Genomic DNA, 22,719 nt, shown 5'->3' with positions numbered 1-22,719 from the left:
AAAATTTTGAATCTTGGAGCAGATAAGCCTTTGGTGAGAATGTCTGCGATTTGGTCTCTTGTGGGAACGAATCGGATTGAAAGATTTTTTGTGGCGACTTGTTCACGAACAAAATGATAGTCAATCTCGATGTGTTTGGTTCGTGCATGAAAGACCGGATTAGCAGCAAGGTAAGTAGTTCCAATAGTATCGTAGTATAGAGTTGGTGCAGAAGTGACAACCCCAAGTTCAAGCAGTAGTTGACGTAACCATATCAGCTCAGCGGTAGCATTAGCAACCCCTTTGTACTCTGATTCTGTAGAGGAGTGGGCCACAGTGGGTTGTTTCTTGGAACTCCAAGAGATCAAGTTAGGGCCCAAGTAGACACAATAACCACTTGTAGATCATTGATCAGTAGTTGAACCGGCCCAGTCTGCATCACTAAAGGCAGTGAGAGAAAGATTAGTTGTTGGCCGAAATAGAATTCCATGGGATGGGGTCTCTTTTAGATAATGAAGAATTCGCTTAACTGCAGCCCAATCATCAATTGTAGGGCGATGCATATATTGACAAACCCTATTGACAACAAATGCTATATCAGGGCGTGTGAGAGTCAAATACTGAAGGGCACCCACTGTACTTCTATATTGGGATGGATCATCATAGAGGGGAGGTTCCTCAGTTGTTGTTTTGGTGATGGAGGTCGGGGTTGCTACTGATTTTGCTTCATGCATATTGGTCCTTTGCAAAAGATCTGAAGAATATTTTGACTGGCAAAGATGTAAACCCTGAGATGAGCGAGTGACCTCGACCCCTAAAAAGTAGTTTAAGTCACCAAGATCTTTGATGGAGAATTCCTTGCCAATGGCCATAATGACAAAATTAACCTCAGAAGAACTAGATCCAGTGAGGACAATGTCGTCCACATATACCAGAAGATAGATTGTTTGATGTGCTAAAGTACGAAAATATAGTGCCATATCAGATGAGGACTGTGAGAATCCCAAAGTGAGTAAATAACTGTCAAGTTGATGAGACCATGCCCTAGGGGCCTGTTTTAAACCATATAAAGCTTTCTGAAGGTGACATACATAAGTAGGTCTCTCTGGATCAATAAAACCCTGTGGTTGAACCATGTAAACCTCTTCAGATAATTCATCATTTAAAAATGCATTTTGAACATCCAATTGGCGAAGAGTCCATCCTTGGGCAAACTGCTAGCGATAGAATCAAGCGTATGGTAGTAGGTTTGACAACGGCACTAAAAGTGTCAAAATAATCAATTCCTTCACGTTGATGAAATCCCTTGGCAACCAAACGAGCCTTATAACGTGAAATAGAGCCATCACTGTTTCGTTTGATTCTGTAAACCCATTTATTTCCAATGAAATTCATGTGGGGCTGATGAGGAACTAGACTCCAATTACCATTACGTAAGAGAGCATCAAATTCATCACTCATAGCAAGCCTCCACTTGGGGTCTTTACTGGCAGTGGTATATGAGGTGGGTTCTGTTTTCAAGATTATCAACAAAAGAGGTGACTAGGAGGTTAAGTTTAGAGATGGGTTTAGGATGACCCGTTTTGGATCGGGTTTGCACATGGTAAGGTTGAGTTGGTTGGGATGGTGCAGGTGAGTTATGGGCTAGTGTTTCGGGTGGGTTATGGGCTAAGGTTTCGGGTGTAGGGAGAGGTTGTGATAGAGTTTCCGAAATTTCAAAATTTGAATTTGAATTTGAATTTTGACTGGGAAAGAAGAGTTCAAAATTTGAATTTGAATTCGAAGTTCGGGTTGGGTGGGAAAATTCAAAATTTGAATTTGAATTTGAATTTCGGGTGGGATGGGAGATTTCAAAATTTGAATTTGAATTTGAAAAGAGATTATCTGCTGTAACTATGGTGGGAGTGGAGTGGGAGTGGGAAGGGTGGTTAAGAGGTTGAGTTGCAAAGGGAAACTTGGTTTCCTCAAAAACTACATGTCTAGAGATGTAGGATCGGCCAAGAGTTGGATCATAACATACATACCCCTTGTGTGAGTTGCTGTATCCAAGAAAAATGCATTGCCTGGAGCGATATTGTAGCTTGTTTTTGTTATAAGGTCATAACCAAGGAAAACATGCACATCCGAATATTCTGAGAAATGAAAGATCTAGATCTTTGTGATATAACACTTGAAATGGAGATTTATTGCCAAGCACCGGTGTAGGCATGCTGTTGATTAAGAAGACAACCGTTTCAATGGCAGCTGGCCAGAAAATAAGGGGGATTGAAGCACGAGCCATAAGAGCGAGGCCTGTTTCTACTATATGTCTATGCTTCCGTTCCGCTCTCCCATTCTGTTCAGAAGTGTGTGGGCATGAATACTGATGAAATATACCATTCTCTTTACAAAAATGATCAAAATATTCATATTCCTTGGCACCATCAGATTGAAAAACTTGAATCTTGGAATTAAAGATATTGGCTGCATAATAATAGAATTGCTTGAATACTAAAATTGCATCAGAACGACGCACAAGTGGAAAAATCCATGTAAATCTACTGTAATCATCCAAGAAAGAAATATAATAACTGTAACCTTGCGTCGATGGTGACGGAGAGGGGCCCCAAATATCAGAGTGCAATAATTGGAATGGAGATACTGCCCTTGATTTATTCAACTTGAAAGGCAATTTATGCGATTTTTCCATCTGGCATGGGAAAAAATCATCTGCTGTGCACATCTCTCTGCTGTGCACAGCAGTGCGGCACCACAAGTCGACACGTGGCTTATTCCTATTAAATGGTTCAGATTAAAAGGAGGAATTTAAGTGAAATTGACCCACCCTTTTACCCATTTTAATAGAACCCGTTTTGTAACCCATCTAAATAGGAGGAATTTTCATATTAGAATCCGTTTTAATTGAAAGTTTTCCCGCGATGATATGATGTTCCCTCTCCTCCGTCTCTCTCGCCCCACCATGAGCAGTTGCAGAGTTGCAGGTAGAAGAGGAAGGGAAGCGTAGGGGAGAAAGCTAGACGGCTCTGTTCGTGGTTTGGAGAGATCGGTTTGCAAGTATACTGTTGTATTCTTCTCCTCTTTCGTTTGTGAATTTGGGTTCAAAATCTGAGGTTGAGGTTGTGAATCCTCCAAGCCCTTCGTTCAAAATCTACTTCAGGTTTTCCTCCAACGATTATTCTGTTAAGACGATTGAAATGTATATTAGAATGTTGCAGAATGGGCTATTTCCAGATAATTATACTCTTCCGTACATGTTGAAAGCTTGTGCAAACTTGCAAGATAGTCTTTTAGGAGAGCAAGTCCATGGAAATAGTGTGAAATTGGGTTTTCTTCTAGATGTTTTTAATGGGAATACTTTGATTCTGTTTGATAAAGCACCGGTTAAGGATAGAGGGGCATGGGGGTCTATTATCTTTGGGTATGTGCAAAACAATTGTTTCAAGGAGGGACTACAGATGTTCCGTTTGATGCAATATACAGACTTGGAGCCTGACGAAGCCATTTTTACTAGTGTCCTTTGTGCATGTGCTCATTTGGGAGCTCTGGATATTGGGATATGGATTCACAGATATGTGAATCAAATTGGCATTCCATTGGGTGTTCGTTTGAATACAGCTCTCTTAGATATGTATGCAAAACGTGGAAATTTAAGTTTAGCTAGGAAACTGTTTGATGGAATGCAGCAGAGAGAAGGGAAAGGTTGTTGAAGGGGTTCTGAATTTGGGGTGGAGCAACTACCTATAGAAAGATCAATGAATGGTTAATTGGCGTCTATAAAGGGTGTTAGTGTTACCTAGGAAGGTTTGGATCACCTTGTATTGGCTTTGCCCATGACTGGGCTGCAAAGCTAAGACAGAGTAAGATCTTGGCTTGCAAAACATGGATACCATTGCAGTCACTGCAACTTGGCTTCACTGTAACACAGCCTGGCTTTGTGGAAAAAGCTCATTCTTCAGTTAAGAGTCAGACTTCTCAAACAAAGCAATATCATGAACTTTTTGGTTTTTTGGATGTTAGTAGGCCTTCAATGATCCAAAATTGACTCAGCTTCTTTACCAACTCCTGTTGACTAGCAAATCTAAAGTAGTTATGTCTTAGCCATAGATTACAGAATCTGGTAGACTTAGCTAGAGAGTATGTTGTTCCAGAAGCAATTAGGGGTTAGAAAATGGAAGCCCATGTTTTCTGGCCTCCCAGTAGTAAAGAGTTCAGGATCACTTCGGCAAATTTTATATTACCGATTGATTTGGATGGGTATGCAGATACGATTATTCTGTTTTCATAATTTCATATATATATATATATATATATATATATATATATATATATATATATATATATATATATATATATATATATATATATTTGTTTTAATCAATTGAGTCCTCCTTCCTGAGAACAATTGATCTCGTAGTCTGAGAGCTTTTGAATTCGTAGTCTTTGGTCCTCAATAGAATAAAACTTTGTTGCCTTCCTGTTTTGATGAAATGGTGGTGGTTTAATTCTGAAATCTATTACATGTTTTTCTTTTGCTTAATCAATTATTGATGAGAATTGCAAACATGGGCCGCTTCCTATTGATCTTTGTGCCACTGGTTGAGGAATTGATAATATCTCATATGGAGTTTGATCATTGATTATGAGCATTGTTCTATGGAGTCTGCATATATTTTGGTCAGCTGATGGTGTTTTAGAGATCCTTATCTAACAGAAGGTGATAAGGTCAGAAGGTGATAAGGTCTACATTACTTTGTGCCCACTTTTTGTAAAAGTATTATTACTGCCTAGCTCTATTTTATAGCAAGATTAAGTGAAATAATAATTGTCAGAAATAAGAACTTAAAAACACCGAAATTGGCACAAAATCATTGCCATACAACTCCTTAACTATAAAAATGTTTCTTTTGGGTACATAAAAATGTTTCTAACTTGTTTTTATTTTTTTGTGTGCATTATTTGCAGAATCCTACCATTTTATGGAGAACCCACCAATTGGCCTTGAAAATGAGTTTGGTGGAGATGTGGAGTATAAGCCTCAAGTTGGTATGTTGTTTACTACAGAATTAAAGGCTTATGATTTTTACAATAAATATGGACGAAGTCTTGGATTTAGTATTAGGAGGGATTATGCAAATAAGAGCAGGAAAGACAAATCAACTATAACTTCACGAAGATTTGTATGTAGTAAATCTGGTGTTCGATTGAAAGATAAGAGGGATATTTATAAAAGTAAACCGCGAGCAGAGACAAGAACAGCTTGTTTGGCAGGGATGTCCATATATTTGTTAGAGAATGGAAAATATGAGTGTCGTAATTTTGTTGAAGAACATAATCATGAATTTCATCTTCCAAATACATCTCACATGATGCGTTCACAGAGGAAAGTTTCAGACATACATATGCATGATATTGATTTGGGTGATAATTTGGGGATTAAAGCTAAGTCAATGTATGAGTATATGGGTAGACAAGCAGGTGGAAAGGAGAACCTTGGTTACATTCCTGTGGATCATCGGAACTACCTCCGAACTAAAAGACAACATTCACTATCTTATGGTGAGGCAGGGAGCTTGTTGATGTATTTTGGAAAGCAACGTAAGACTAATCATTCTTTTACATATTTAATACAATTGGATAGCGATGAGCAAATAACTAATATCTTTTGGGCTGATCCAAGAATGATCATTGATTATACATTATTTGGTGATGTTGTTAGCTTTGACACCACATTTTGCACAAACAAAGAATGTAGGCCATTTGGGGTATTTGTTGGGTTTAATCATCATAGAGGAACTGTTATATTTGGGGCGGCACTCTTATATGATGAGACGGCTGAATCATTTATGTGGTTATTTGAAGCATTCGCAAAAGCACATGGAGGAAAAAAGCCTATTACTATCTTTACAGATCAAGATGCTGCCATGGCAAAAGCATTAAATGAGGTGTGGCCTGAGACATGGCATGGGCTATGCATATGGCATATAATGCAAAATGGCATCAAGCATTTGGTTAATTTAATGAAGGATGGTTGACATTTTCTTCAGGATTTTAAAATGTGCATATATGAATATGAGGAGGAAAAACAGTTTGAGGATGAATGGCAAAAATTATTGAGCAAATATGGAGTGACTCATAATTCATGGTTGCAACGAATTTATGGATTAAAATACAAGTGGGCTACGTGCTACATGAAAAATACCTTTACTTTAGGTATGAGAAGTACACAACTTAGTGAGAGCTTGAACGCTGAATTGAAGAAGTATTTAAAATCCACATTGGACATTGTACAATTTTTCACACATTTTGAAAGAGTTGTGGCTGCCAAGTGAGAGAACGAGTTAAAAGCTGAGTTTGAATCAAGAAACAAACTTCCAAGGAAAATGTTTTTAATGTCACCTATCATAAAACAAGCTGGGGAAGTCTACACTCCTGTGATTTTTGAGATATTTCAAGAACAATATAATTGGGTAAGTGTTTGCTTCATCAAAAATCGAAATGAAAATAATACTCTGTATGATTTTGTTGTTGTAGTTATGAATTCAAAATGTGAATACAAAGTATTTTGCAATAAAGATGAGTATATGATTAGTTGTAGTTGCTACAAATATGAGACACTTGGCATTCTTTGTTGTCATTCTTTGAAAGTTTTGGATGTATTAGATGTTAAATTTATACCCACAGCATATATTCTGAAAAGATGGACACGAGCAGCAAGAAATATGGTAGTGATGGACAATGAGGGAAAACAGGTTGAAGAAGATGTTAACTTAGAAAGTTCAGAATGATATACGCATCTATGTCATGAACTTGTTGATGTAGCAAAACAAGCTTCAAATTCAGCTGAAGGTTATGCTTTGGTAAGAAATGCGGTCCGAGAATTACGTATACAACTTGGTACTATCATTGATTCTAATGGTCCACAAGTGGTTAGTAGTGATAAGATCCCTACGTCTACAATAAGGTTGAAGAAGAAGCCAAAGTGTGTAAGTGGTAGGCGGAAGAAGGGCTGGGAGGAGACTCAAAGACATAAGAAGAAAAGAAAAGACCCAATAAACATACAAGAGTCACAAGTTTTAGCTCCAGCACCGGGCAATAAACCAAATGTGTTTCATCAGATGGATGATGTCAGCTTCACTTCACTTTTATCTGGGTAAGACGGTCTATTTATTTTTAACTTATCAGATTATTATTATAATTATTATTTTGGATAACCACTTATCAGATTGCTTTTAATGTTTTATTCATTGTACTTAGTATTTTCTTTTTTCCATTTATGAATATATGTAGGGAACCTATGGATGAGCTTTTCTTAGGTTTGTCCTCTCAAGCATCATGTCAGTTCTCTAATTTCCAACATCAAGATTAAACAGTATAATTCACTTTTGCTGGTAAGCTACTGTTGTGGTTGATATAACATTTGTAATCTTTTATCTTCTTCTTCTTCTTCTTTTTATTTTTTTATTTTTTATTTTTTTTATTTAATTTGTATTCTTGCCTGGATGTTACTTCCTAATCACTCTTGTTTGACAGGAAGGATTGTTGTTTAATCCATGGAGACGATGTTCTTTTGGCACATGGTAAAACAGCTAAAGAATCATCTTTGACACCAAGACTCTTTCTTGTATCATTTGCATCATCTTCCTGTCTCCATTTGTGGTTCGTTTTGTCAGACCAGAAGACAATATCTATGTTAGTTGGAAGTTTACAAAATTTAGATTTAAAACCTTCAGTTCAGGGGAGGAGTCAAGCAGCCATTGGAAATTTTCAATTAGGTGAAGAGGGAACTTCGTTTCCTGGGATTATGTACTAATAGAATTGAGTTGGACACAGATTAATAGCCATCAATAATTTTTAAGTCTGGTTTGCATAATATAAGTCTATAATGTGCCATGATTGAGAAGTTCAAGAAACTACAATGCATTACCCATATAGTAGCAAGAGCCTCAACGACTATGGACAATGTATTACCTTCATGTTTCGTATTCTTTCTTTTTCTTTTCTTTTCTTTTCTTTTTTTTGTTGGTCAAGTACCCACATTTTTTGAAAAAGCCTTAAGAAAGCTGCACTCAAGTATGAAACATTCCTCCCAAGCTAGTTGGTCCTGGGACACCCAAAGTAGCAAAATCAACATTAATTTTGACCACAGATTCTCAAGGTTGTCCTCAACCAATATGCAGTAACTGAGAAGACCTCTTGGAAGCAATCTGTAGATCAATATTCCTAATCCATAAAAAATGATTAATTAGAACAGTTGCTGAGGAATGAGACAAGTTTCTGAGAAAGCAAGTCATGAGATTTGGCAAATGGCTGACTGTCATTACACATCCCAACCATGATCAAAATGTTTCAAGCCTTCAAAGATGAGAGAGGACATATAAAGTTTGATTTTTTTCTTTCTTTTAATCATGTTCTCATCAAGTACAGCAGACCATTAGAACCAGACTTAAACCAGACGTAATCCATCATTACTATTATAAACTGCTCTGTTTCACAGGTTTAATTTGATTTTAGATGATTAAGAAAACAGTTAATAATAAATTGCAGATATACTTTACTGGCACATTTACCAGAACTGGAACTGCTACTAGTTTCATATTTACGGCATGGAAGCATGGTGTCTGCAGCTTTAATGGGTATCCTGATTTTAGTTGAGTCCTCCACCTCCACCCCCACCCAAAAAAAAAATCTATGTTGAGGTCTCCATTCCATGTCAGCTGCAATTGACAAAGGAGATGATGCCTAATAAAACTCAGCAACTGAACTCCCTGGGTTGCTAGATGATTAACAGTAACATTAAACTTGTTCTGAAAAATGAGAAAAATTCCAGATTCCAGACTGAAGCTAGTCACTAAAGATCCCATCACTGCTCAATAAATTTCAAAGAAAAAGTTTATAATTTTATAACTGAAATCAAGGTGTCATATTCGTACCTTATGTTGTGCAATTTCAATTGTTTTCAAATAAGCTGCAGTATCTATTGAGTGATTGAAGTCAACTCTATGTATGTGACAAAGGTATAAGATAACATATATACATTTATATGTTTAAACTTCATATCGGCAGTCTTCAACAAGCAAACGGGGTAACATTAAACTTGCCCTTGAAGAAACAGATATGCCGAAGCCATGGGTTATAAGAGCATGAGTGCGTTCCTTCAAACAATGAGTATTAGAATTTGATATACAGAGAACTTGAGTAGAGTATTCAACCCCCATGTAGAAACTTACACTGCATTTCCTCCTGACAAAAATGGTCTGTGTGTCTCAAACCTCAAGATGTTTGTTCATCTTCTCCAACAGCTTGTGTATCTCCTCCATAGACAGATGTGTCATCTCACCTGCAATAAACTCGTGAACAAATCTATTAATCTCAATTGAACTGCTGCCTGGGGTCTTCTCCACCCCATTTTCCTCCATAATCTTCCTTATTCTTTTGGCATCTTTGTGTTTCCCAGAAGCTGCATACATATTTGAGAGGAGAACATAAGCCCCACTATGACGTTCTAACCACATAAGTTTCTCTGCTGCAAACTCAGCCAATTGGGTTTCTCTGTGTTGACAAGATGCATTCAGTAATGCCCTCCAAGCAATTGCTTTCTCAGAAACACTGCTGGTACTAGGTATTTGTAGAACAATTTCCTTTGCCTCTTTCAACCGCCCGGCTCGGCCAAGAAAATCAACCACATAGCCCAAGTGCTCACCTTTGGGTTCAACACCATACACTTTACTCATACTATTGAAAATCTGGAGGCCTTCAGTTGTCATCCCGAATGGCTACAAGCAGTTAAAACAGCAAGGAAGGTAATGTCACCTGGCTTGAAACCAGCCTCCTCCATCCCTGAGAACAATTCGAGTACAGTCACTCCATCTCCCTGCATTGCCAATCTTGAAATCATGGCGTTCCAACAAATGATATCTCTCTGCTGCATTCCATCAAACAGTTTCTTAGCTAAACTTAAATTTCCACATTTTGCATACATATCTAAGAGAGCTGTATTCAAACGAACACCCAATGGAATGCCAATTTGATTCACATATCTGTGAATCCATATCCCAATATCCAGAGCTCCCAAATGAGCACATGCACAAAGGACACTAGTAAAAATGGCTTCATCAGGCTCCAAGTCTGTATATTGCATCAAACGGAACATCTGTAGTCCCTTGAAACAATTGTTTTGCACATACCCAGAGATAATAGATCCCCATGCCCTCTATCCTTAACCGGTGCTTTATCAAACAGAATCAAAGTATTCCCATTAAAAACATCTAGAAGAAAACCCAATTTCACACTATTTCCATGGACTTGCTCTCCTAAACGACTATCTTGCAAGTTTGCACAAGCTTTCAACATGTACGGAAGAGTATAATTATCTGGAAATAGCCCATTCTGCAACATTCTAATATACATTTCAATCGTCTTAACAGAATAATCGTTGGAGGAAAACCTGAAGCAGATTTTGAACGAAGGGTTTGGAGGATTCACAACCTCAACCTCAGATTTTGAACCCAGATTCACAAATGAAAGAGGAGAAGAAGACAGCAGTATACTTGCAAACCGATCTCTCCAAACCACGAACAGAGCCGTCTAGGAAAACTTTCAATTAAAACGGATTCTAATCTGAAAATTCCTCCTATTTAGATGGGTTACAAAACAGGTTCTATTAAAATGGGTAAAAAGGTGGGTCAATTTCACTTAAATTCCTCCTTCTAATCTGAACCATTTAATAGGAATAAGCCACGTGTTGACTTGTGGTGCCGCACTGCTATGCACAGCAAACGATTTTTTTCCATCTGGCATGGGACAACAAAACTGGTGAAATAGATGAAGGTTGGTGCAGGCCAGAACTGCGAAAGAGAGAGTCCAAAGTTCTCTTCGGCAGATGTCCTAATCCGTCATGCCACACTTCTTGAGACACACGTTCGCTGAGATGAATAGAGGCAGATGCGGATGGTGGATGGAAGCAATAGAGGCCAGCTTCAATTGATCCTTGAAGTAGAATAGTCCCCGTTTTGAGATCCTTCACAAAGCACGAACTTGGATGAAATTCCATATAAACATCATTATCACGTGTAAATTTACTCACAAAGAGCAAATTTTTAGTCAAAGAAAGAACATGTAGTGTAAAACCCAGCCCTAACCTTGACCCGGAAACCTTGTTATTTGTAGGTCCAGTGACCCGAAGTAAAGTAAGAAGTCAGCTTTGGGCCATCCCAGTGGAGGACTTGTTGTCTGGCTTTGAATCCATGAGAGTTGATGATGAAGTTCTATTTATGGAAACTGAATCTTGATGAAGATTGGATTAGTTGATGGACTTGGAGTGCTCTCTATCATGGTTTGAAGGCATTTCTACCTATTAGGTAAGTCACTTGTTATGTGTGCAAAACCCCTTTAGGATTGGATTTGATCTGGGCCTTCAATTCCCTGTTTTGGAATTGCTATCTGCATTGGTCGACTGATTGGTCGACTGGACCAGTCGACCAATCCACTCGACCAATGGGTGCTGTCTTTGGCAATTAGGTCTTGCTTGCTCTATTTAAGTCCAATCTCGAGTCTACTTCGTATTTGCTGCCTCCAAACTCTTTGGAACGAACCAAAGACCTCTGCAAGTCATCTCCCTTGCAACCTTGGTGATTTTCTTGACGGATCTTCGTCAAAACTCTTCCTTTTGCATCAAAGGTATGTCTACACTCTCTTCTTCTCCTCCATCTCTGTTTTTCTTTCCTTTTTGAGTTGAGACAGTAGAGGAGATGCTGCATTCTCTGTTGCAAACATCTCTGGACTTGTCTCTCATGATCTTCCTAAGGATTAATGGCTAAAACAATGATCTTAACCATGATCATTGCAAGCTTTTGAAGGAATCATGATCAAACCATGATCTAGTCTTCGTTTAACTTTTGATTTGAATTCTGATCTCCTTGGATCTTCTATATTGATCATGTTAGTAGTCAATTGCTGTGTTTTCTTTTCATGATCCATGATCTATCAATCTCTAGTTGTTTCTCTTCTACCATACCATGTTTTCTTCATGAATCATGATAGTTACATATATGGTAGGTTTTGTTTCCTTATTTAGATTTATGCTCTTAGGTCTATTTTCTTGAAGATCTAAGTATGCTTTTCATGATACCTTTACCTGAAGCAATGATCCATTCTCCTATTGTTCTTGTCTTTGATTTCTATCTTGAATTCTTCAAGATCCATGATTGATCTAATTATGGTAACTTTTTGTTTCCTAATTTGGATCTTGATGACTTGATTTGATTAGTGTTTTGAGACCCCCTATATGTTAGGATACTACTAATGTAGTTTACCCCTTGATTAGTACCCTTTTGAACCACCAAATTCGGATTTTATATCTTAAAACTCTGTTTTTTTTAGGCTACTGTCTGCATTGGTCGACTGATTGGTCGACTGGACCAGTCGACCAATCCACTCGACCAATGAGTACAGCAACTCCAGAATTGGTCTGTGTTGGATGTTTTGGTATCTTTTCTGTTAGGGATCTTTCCTAATATGTTGTATACACTTGTTTAGGACCTTCTTCTCAAGTTTGTCAAGATCTTACTTGATTTCTTAGGATTCCTTTGCGAGTTATAAAAGGTAAGGATGGTTATTTCCTTAATTACATAGATAGAATGAATCTAGTTTCTATATTTGAATATCATTGATTTGTTTCCTTAATCAGATTCTTACAATGATATACTACTGTTACATAACCTTGATTACAGTAGCATTACTTGTTTATGACTAATTGATTCATATATGATTTACTTACCAATTATATACAAGTTGATTGTAATTATTGATTTCTTTCCATATATGAAGTTACCATATATGTGATGATATGAATTGATGCATGTGTATGCTTAAGTATGGTTTGGAAAGGAGAGGTGTCCTTTTGACACTTCTGTCCTTGGACTACTACGGGAATATTATGGGATGTTTCCGGAGATGCCCTCTGGACACCTTCCTAAACTGTTGGATGACATATTTAGGACTGTCTAGTAGTGTTTGGCTAGGATGTCCCGTTATGTCAGACCCTAATCGGAGGGGTATTGAGACCGAACGACCCGTGGTAGCAATGGGGATTCATGGGCGCTCAAGATCGGTAACCAACCCGTGAGAGGACAAGAATCACATTGTGGGGGCCATTTATTGGTAGGGTTGCATATGGATAGACTTGGGCTCACGGGCGCTTAAGACCGGTAACTAACCCGTGAGAGGACGTGAGAGCTTCCCGTTTACCATATGTGGATGACCAGTAGGGTTGATGAGTCCGTAGTCAGGGACTATGAGGACTCTAGTGTGAAGGATACCGGAAAGGATCGTCAGGGACGAGGAATGGATGTATCTGGATCTGACTTGATATAACTAAGTAGAAGACTTGCATTTGGCTAGGCTTTACCCTGACATGCGTCGGTACTTAGACCAATGGTGATGTGAGAGAGTGGTGACCTATACCCCCAGCCATGGAATGTCCCGAGGGATGCCGGACCCATTACCAACTGATGATGAGTGATTGAGACCTTCCTAAAGAAGTACGGTGCTATGACTTAAAGCATGTCTACCAATAGAGACCAGCATACATAGAGTTAGATTCATTCATTCATTGTTTGTCTCATACCATATTGCATTTATGTTTGTTCTGAAATCCTGCCATTTATGTTATTATGGATTTAATCGCCTTCTTGAGTTTCTTTGAAACTCATTCCTTTATTGTACAATGTTTGTTAGACTATTCTCTACAGTCTTGAGTATTATGACGGCCCCTATGAAGAAGCGCAAGGAGAAGAGGCATATCTCCAGGAAGGTGATTGCGGTTACAACAATTACACTGAAGATCCCGCGAGTGGTTATGCTCCGTACGATGCTTAGTCCGACCATTGAGTGGAAGCGCCCTTGTGCTGTTTATGAGATTTATACTTATAGGGATGTTGTCTATAAAGTTGAGAACAATTTAGTTACCCATTGTACCTGCTACTGGGATTAGATTCTGTCTTGCTTATTCTCTTTTAGAACTACTTTTCCGCTGGTTGTAGAGTGGGATTTTGCCTCACTTTACTTATCTGTCTTAGACACTGACTATATCTAGTACTCTGATTTATATATGATTCATTCTTTCCTTATTTGGATCTATGGTTTATCTTCCGCACTTTTATTATTATTGTTCATGATTATGTTATTGTTTATGTGGGAGGTTGATTACTCGTTACTTGATCTTCGGGCTGTGGATCACACCCTCGGGTATGCCAGATAGGGTACCGGCTGGGAGGATGTGACATGTAGCACTTTAGATAAAATAAGAATTTTAGAAGGCGTTGACAGAGAAGCACTTCCAATATTTTTTATATGCAAACCTAAACCATTACCAATGTGAAGTTGATCAATACCATGGTAAGGCATTGTTGTATCCATGTGGGTTACATTGAGTATAACATGATGAGTGGCACCTGAGTCAGGGTACCAAGAAGGATCAAATGAAGCTGTGGGTCCTACCAAGAAAGCTTCTGGAGAAGAATTCAGCTTGAAGGCATTGTCACCTGGTGCATAGCGAAAATAATATTGCATCGCTGTATGATTAGTTTTGTTGCAAATTCGACAAGCAACCATAGGGGTAGGGAGGAGAGGTGGAAGATGTTTTGCATGTCGACCACGATTGTAGTAACCTCGAGCTCGTCCTCTGCCATAGCTGTGAAAGGGGCCACGATTGCGGTTAGTGGGTGGGGGGGGTTGATCTGGTGGATAGATTAACTTCTGATGAAGGCAAGTCAAGTTGTTGTCTTGTTTGGTCATTGAAGATTTCTTGATTCAGTAGAAGGCCTATGAAATCATCAGGGGGAAGAGGGTCAAGACGGGAGGTAATTGAAGTGGCAAAGGATTTATATTCATGGCCTAGGCCACGAAGCATTGTGAGGATAATATCTACATCAGAAACTGAATGAGCAGCAGCGACAAGATGATCAACAATAGATTTAATCTTCTAAACATAATCGGCCATAGAAGAGTGGCATTTGCGAATTTGCAAAAGTTGGTATTTCAATTGCATTATGCGGGCTTGAGATTGGGAGGCATAAGTCCGTTCAAGGGAATTCCAAGCAGCGTGGGAAGTGGTGAGACCAATGATTTGAGAAAGAGCACTTTCTAGAAAGGGAGGAGATGATCCAAGATAATATCATCTGATCTTGCTTGCGCCATTGAGAATATGCAAAATTAGGAATGGAGGTTGATGTGGGTGATGTGGTGGAGGGATTGGGTATGGTTTGAGAAGGAGCTGGATTGGTTCCATCGACATAGCCATAAAGGTCATGTGCATGAAGTAGAGGAAGAAATTGCGATTTTCAGAGGAGATAGTTGTTTCGATCAAGTTTTACAGGTAGGAGAGAAACGATGTTGGTAGGTGAAATCAGAGAAGAAGCCATGGCAATGGTGGAGCTGGTCAAGGATCGTATAGACGGCGGTCAGAGGTTAAAAAACTGATACCAAGTTAGAATTTCGTTTGAGAGAAAAATTTTCCCACCCCAGATTGGTGAGTGGGAGATGTATATTAATATTATATGAATTACAATTCAAATATTTGAATTCAAATATTTGAGTTTGAACTACAACTTGTTTACAATCAAACTCTACAAGTTGTTGATACTTTAACTATAACTCAAAACTCTTCTTGATCGGTTGGAGATAAGATCAATCGAGGATAGAGCTAGTTACTGTGGATTTGAATTTAAATTTGAATTCAGAGACTTATCCTTTACACTCATTTCTTTCTTTATTGACAATTACCCTACTCAAATCAAATGGAAGAAGCAAGAAACTGACGAAACTAGTAATTTTGATTTGTTCTTAAATCAGAACAGGGATAAAAGAATCTTTTGATGAAGTCTGATGTTAGATGCATCAATACTGAATTCTTAGAAGTTCTAGCGGTACCTTTCATTGACTCTTCTGCTTTGGTTAAATGTATACGCATCCAAAATGCAAATTTCTTGCTGGAATCATTCATACCGGGGCTTCGTAAAATTGTGTTGGAGCTTTAATCTACAGGTAAATAGCCTGGTCACCAGTCATGCAACTGTTCTTAGGAACGATTGTTCAGTCTTGACATACTTTTTCCTGTTTTCTTCTGCAATGAACTCTCTTTGCTGTTTTTTTGTTTTTGGTTTTGCTTGATGAATGCTGTAAACCTGCTTGTTATATCACCTCTAATTCTTTTCATTGTCTCTAGTAATTGGAGCAATATTTTCTGCAGCCGATTCTATTTGCACCCTGCAGGTATGTGAAGTTTTAAGAATCAGTCTTTGCTATTTTGTTACAACAGCTCATTGTTATATTAATTCCATCTGATGGTGCAGGTTCTCAATCAGGATGAGACACCTTTACTCTATAGTCTAGTATTTGGGGAAGGTGTTGTTAATGATGCCACCTCAGTGGTGCTCTTTAATGCAATCCAGAGCTTTGATCTCTCGCACATTGACACCAGCGTCGCTTTAAAGTTTTTTTGGCAATTTCCTTTATTTATTTATATCAAGAACCTTGCTGGGAGTGATTGCTGGGAGTGATTGTGAGTCTCTCTCTGTCTCTTTCTCTCTCTTAGCCCCCTGAATTTGTTGGACCATCCTGTTAGAACCTCCATTTACATTATTGTTGCCTTGTAGGCTGGATTGCTAAGTGCATTCATTATTAAGAAGTTGTAATATGGAAGGTATGCAATTGGCCTGTTTAAATTTTTTTTCTTTAATATTTCTTGCCATTCTTCTATTCTTTTTCTTTGGTTGAACATTCTATTCCGTGTTTACTGTCAGCTTTCATCTGCAATACTTATGGTCTATCTGTATTTAGCTTTACCTTTTAAATGGGAGTGGGGGGGGGGGGGGGGAATAAGTTTTAGAAAAATATTTAAGGTGGAATGTCTGTCAACCTTGTAATGATGCTGATACAGTATTCTTGTTGGTGAGAAGAAGATGAACAGTAACAGAGGATTTAAATGACGAGAAAAGACAGATAGAAGACTCGAGAAAGGTAAAGAGAAGTGAGAGAGAATAGTTGCTTTTTCATATCCTGCATAATGTCTGACAACCCACTTTTATAGTGGTCCCCTTAAGCAGTTACAACAATATTAATGCATCTATTCAAAAAGAGTAAACTATAGTGAAAAAGAATATTTCAAATATAACTTTCTAGAAAAGCAGGGCGTTTTCCTCTACACGTTGTTCGTGTCGGGTTGGGTACCTCAGCCTTATCTGTGGTATTTTCCTGAGTCGAATTAGATGCACATACAGGACTATACTTTCATATCAGTGCTGGGTACTGTTTCATAGTTTTTTTTTTTTTTTTTTTTTTGGGTGGTGGTGGTTGTTGGGGGAGAGGGGTGGGTAGGGAGGGGGGTGGTGATGGTTTGGGTCTTCAGGATCCCAATTGGTAGCTTCTTATGCAACCTATTGGTTCCCAGCCTAGCATGGCTTTCTACAGCTTACTCATACTTTTCTCAATGACAACTAGTTTTGTCACATCCACCCAGCCGGTACCCTATCTGGCATATCCGAGTGTGTGATCCACAGTCCACAAGATCCAGTAGTTAGAGAAATCAACCTCCCACATTCACAACAATATAATCAAGAACAAGACTAAATCAATGTTAACAATATTATTCAATGAATCAAGGTAAAGTAACGAGATATTCATCAGAGTGCGGAAAAGATACCAATAGATATATAAATCAAAAGTAGAGTGAGGCGGAATCTCACTCCACGAGTACAGCGGAATGTAGTTTGAAAATCAAATGGGATTACAACTGATTCTAAAGACAAGAAAGAAAGATATAATCTAAAGTAGAGTATTTTCTACTTTATAAAGGATGTCCTCATAGACATAGACTTCATCGATGATGCTCAAACGCTCCCACTCCACAGTAGGGCTAATCTTGGTAACAAGAGAGACCACTCGAGGGATCCTCACAGTAATCTTTGTAGTCGCCAACACTTTGCGTATGGTACGCTTCTTCATCTTGCGCTTCCTCATATTGCGCTTCATAGCCATCAAAACCTGTAGAATAGTCTAACAAAAGATATTGTACAAAAAGGAGTGAGTTTCAAAGAAACTCAGCAAGGCAAGTTATTCCATAATAGCATAAATAACATAGTATCACAACAAAGCAATAAGTGATATGATATGAAACAACAATGCATGTATGAGTCTAACTCTATGTATGCTGGTCTCTATAGGCAGACATGCTTTAAGTCATAGCACCATACTTCTTTGGGTAGGTCTCATCACACAACGCCGGTTGGTAGTGGGTCCTTCATCCATCTTGGACAATCCATGGTTAGGGGTTAAGTCACCTCTCTCTCACATCACCGTTTGGTCTAAGTATTGGCACATGTCAAGGTAAAGCCTAGCCCAATGCAAGTCTTCTACTTAGTCATATCAACTCAGATCCAGATACGTCCATTCCTCGCCCCTGGCGATCCTTTCCGGCATCCTTCACACTAGAGTCAGCGTATCCGACTCTCTCAAATACGGACTCATCAACCCTATAGGTCATCCACATATAGTAAACGGGAAGCTCTCATGTCCTCTCACGGGTTGGTTACCGGTCTTGAACGCCCATGAGCCCAAGTCTATCGATATGCAACTCTACCCACAAATGGTCCCCACAATGTGATTCATGTCCCCTCACGGATATAACTCACCGATCTTGAGCACCCATGAATCCCCATTGCTACCACGGGTCGTTCGGTCTCAATACCCTTCCGATTCGGGTCTGATATAACAGGGGTATAACCTAGCCAAACACTGCTAGACATGTCCTAGGTATGACAAACCAATAATCTGGGAAAGCGTCAAAGGGCAACATTTGAAATATCCCATACTACTCCCAATGAGGTCCAAGGACAGAAATGTCAAAAGGACATTCCCCAATCCCAAATCATACCTAAGCAATCACAATCATAATTCAGTCATATCATCCACGACAAATATCACATCATATGAAAGAGTATAATAAGACAATATTAAATAAATAAGGAAACATACATGAGTTAAGTATTCATACATAACCAAGTACATAAAGTAAATAAAGAAATAAGATCCTAATGTACTTGCAGCATTCATATCATAATAGAAACTAACATAACAGTAGCAAATCTAAGTAGTTCCCAAATTAGAAACTAAATCTATGCAAATCTATGTGAATATGGTAACAACTTTCCTTACCTTAAATAGATCCGAGAATATTCCGGACGAACAAGAGGATGAATCCAAAGTTAGCAAATAATCCCTAAAATAGCATCACACAATCATTAGGAAGTAGTCCTAAAAGAATAAGCATGATTCGAATCAAATCGGACGAAGAAAACAGATTCTGCTGTTGCGGGTTGATTGGCTGGGTAGCATTGGCCAGTCGACCCAGGTAGTCTGCCCAAGAGCAAATCCGAAAGTAAAAAGGGAATCTTGATCCGAAACTTATGCTACACAAACCGGAATGTGACGAAACTTGGAGGGATTGTCTAACACAGTAGTCTAAGCCTAGAAAGCATAATTTAGACATCAAACCACCATTAAAACATTACTTCCTAATTTAGAACCATAGTTTCTATTTTGGTAAAAATCATAGTTTTCATTGGAAACATGCTATGAATGAAAGAGATGAACTAGAGATGACTAGATCTCATTCTAGTACAAGAACACAGTAGATCAGAGGTATGAATAATCATAGAGAAGCATCTATAATGCTAGAATGAATCAAAATAGGAAATATTATCATAGTTTAAGAAGAAATCATAAGAATCATGTTAAGAATGAATGAGACGATCATAGTACAAGAGAATGAAAAGAGATTGTAAAGATATGACTACAAGGTTGCAGCATCTTCATCATAATCTCAGTTCAGAGATGAGAGTGATCATAGAAAGAATAAATCATTAACATAAAAGATAGATTACTAACCTTTAATTGAAGAACAAGAGAGAGAGAGAGTTTGCAAGATTGCAAGATTAGGTCTTCTTCTTCACTATTGGAGGCTTGGAGATGGTTTCCCTTAGTTCTCTAGGTGTTATGGAGGCTAGGGATACTAAAATCATGAAGTCATGGGGTATATATAGCAAGATTCTCAAAACAAAAGATTATGTTCGAGTTCAGCAACTCTGGGTCGATTGGCTGGGTAGTATTGAGCACTCGACCCAAGCACTCGACCTAGGTGACCAGCAAAGCCAAAAATAGGGATTTGAGGGTCTTCCACTACTCGGAATCAAACGAAACTTTAAACACATATTCTATAACATACCTAGCATGGAAAAATGGTTTTAAATCATATCCCACCAAGCTCTAAGGTCATCAACTAATCTTCTCTTCATCAAGGTGCAGTCTCTTCTCTATATCCAACACTGACTTCAAGTATGGGGCATCATCTTCAATCTCCATAGGTTCGGAGTCGAACACTATATCATCTACCAATATGGCCCATAGTTGACTTTCACTTCTACTTCGGGTCTTCGGACCTACAATCAAAGAGTATCCGGGTTAAGGTTAGGGCCGGGTTTCACAAGTTTCTTGCAGCTCATCAGGGTCATGTCTTTATTGTCTAGCATGTGAATAAAAAATTATAATGGTATGCCATGCAAGTCATTTGCAATTTATTTTCTATCAATACTCCAATAGCTTTTGTTCTTGTGACTTCTGGGCACTCTATTGATCGTGAAGTTGCACTTATGATACTCATGGCCTACCTTTCCTATATGTTGGCTGAGGTAAAATATTCTCTCTTATGTTGTGTGAGCCTTATTGAATGCTTCTGCTCTGGATTATTTTCCAAAAATTCAGTACCAACACAGCCCTATGGCAAATTTTTATTGCAGCTGTTCTACTTGAGTGGTATTCTTACTGTATTCTTCTGTGGGATTGTCATGTCCCACTATACCTAGCATAATGTGACAGAGAGTTCAAGAGTCACCACAAAGTATGTTGAATCTCTTCTAAATTTATTCCTTTATAGTTGAAATATTTCCTGTACCTGTAATTTTGTTTTGCCTTACTGATGATTTAAACTAGTTATTCTTACATATGGGCTGTGTTTACTATTTTTGCAGGCATGCTTTTGCAACATTGTCATTTATTGCTGAGATCTTTCTTTATGTTGGTATGGATGCATTGGACATTGAGAAGTGGAGGTTTGCATTTGATAACTCTTTTATGCGTCCTGTGTTTGGTGGGAGGGGATTCGTACCAGTCGTTCCTGGATCACCAGTTGAGTAGATTGTCCACCGATGGCAATGAGAAGAATTGAGAAACAGAAGGTCTGTAAGCAAGTTATAGGAGCAAGCCACGTTCGTTTGAGGTCTATAAGCAAGTTGTGGGTGCTTAAGAGTTTATGTTAGTGATGCTTTAAGAGCGGGAATTTTGTTTTCCTCCCCGGTTGATTGTAATATTCTTTGCTTCTCTTCCTTTCTGCTACCCCACCTCAAGACACCCCAAACCCAGTCCATTTGGCTAGCAGGATTGACCTGTTTATAGAGAGAGCTTCCAATGGATTCTCACTAATTGTGTACTCATTTACACATGCCTGTAAAATTTGTATATTTGTACACAAATTGACTTGATTAATATGTATTTGGCATTATTTTTCTAAAATTTTGTTCTTTAAATATTTTTTTTAACTTTCTTAAATTTTCTTTCTATTTATGTATTTGTATTGTCATACAGGAATAAATGCCAAAACCAATTTTTTTTGTAGTGTCAATATCAGGAAGGATCTGTATGGCAACATTGTGCTTAGTGGTGGCTCCACCATGCTCGTTGACATTGTTGACAGAATGAGCAAGGAGATCACTGCACTACCTCCCAGCAGCATGAAGATCAAGGTGGTTGCCCCACCTGAAATAAAGTAGTGTTTGGACTGAGGCTCCATCTTTGCATCTCATAGCACTTTCCAACAGGTAAATCGTCTTCTGATAAATCTGGTTTCAACCATATACGTGTTTAATCATATAAGCATTATAGAGGTCCCTGAATTCTGTTTAATGTGTAACGTTTCTTGTTTCTTGCCCTAGATGTGGATTGCAATTTGCAAAGGCTGAATACGATGAATCTGGCCCATCAATCGACCATAGGAAATGCTTCTATTATGCACTAGCAGGGCATGCATTGACAAAGAGGATTAAGCCGGATCATAGAAATGCTTCTGACCGAGCACATCTGGAGAAATTCTGGTTTCTTTTATTTTTCCCTTTCTTCTCTCTTTGTACTTCCCAATTTAATGATGATCTTAAATGGGGTGAAAATTTTTCACACCTGGGAATACCAATTTTTTCATTTATTGTTTAATCTTAGAGACTGTGTTATTGTGTGTTACGATAACACTATGCTTTGGGTTGAATCAGGAGTTCCTTTGATTTATTAAAACGAATAAATCTCTTCCATCTTAAATCATCTGTGACACTAGCTGACTCGATGTCTTCAGATTCTCAAAATTGTTCTTATTTTTATTTTTCTGATAATGGGGAAACTGGAAGCCAAACAAATCTATGCAGCCAGTTATTATTTTTAATATCCATTATAAGGTCAGAGGTTCTGAGTTAACCTGATCATGAAAGAATTAATAGAAGCTACATCCAAAAGTATCCAAGAAGACTCAAATAACTCGTGAAAGATCTTGGCCCCAACCTCCCTGGCTGCAGCTATAAAAGCAGCCCCAAATGCATTCCCTTGGGCTGCCCCAAGATGTGGCTTTGCCCATACACCAACAATCAA

The 22,719-nt window shown here is 38.4% G+C and overlaps 3 pseudogenes; 2 read left to right on the top strand and 1 right to left on the bottom strand.

Annotated features, from left to right (window-relative positions):
• Window positions 1-3,185: 3,185 nt before the first annotated feature.
• LOC149008484 (protein FAR1-RELATED SEQUENCE 5-like) lies at window positions 3,186-8,631 on the top strand (annotated as a pseudogene).
• Window positions 8,632-9,036: 405 nt separating this feature from the next.
• Window positions 9,037-14,547, bottom strand: LOC149008483 (pentatricopeptide repeat-containing protein At2g02980, chloroplastic-like; annotated as a pseudogene).
• Window positions 14,548-15,366: 819 nt separating this feature from the next.
• On the top strand, window positions 15,367-21,857 carry LOC149008482 (sodium/hydrogen exchanger 1-like; annotated as a pseudogene).
• The last annotated feature ends 862 nt before the right edge of the window (window positions 21,858-22,719 follow it).

This window comes from Hakea prostrata, chromosome 8, assembly GCF_041222555.1.
Source record: "Hakea prostrata isolate BN-2017 chromosome 8, UWA_Hpros_2, whole genome shotgun sequence".
Lineage (NCBI taxonomy): Eukaryota > Viridiplantae > Streptophyta > Magnoliopsida > Proteales > Proteaceae > Hakea > Hakea prostrata.
Note: the sequence above shows the minus strand (reverse complement) of the source record. Positions and strands in the feature narration are given on the sequence as shown.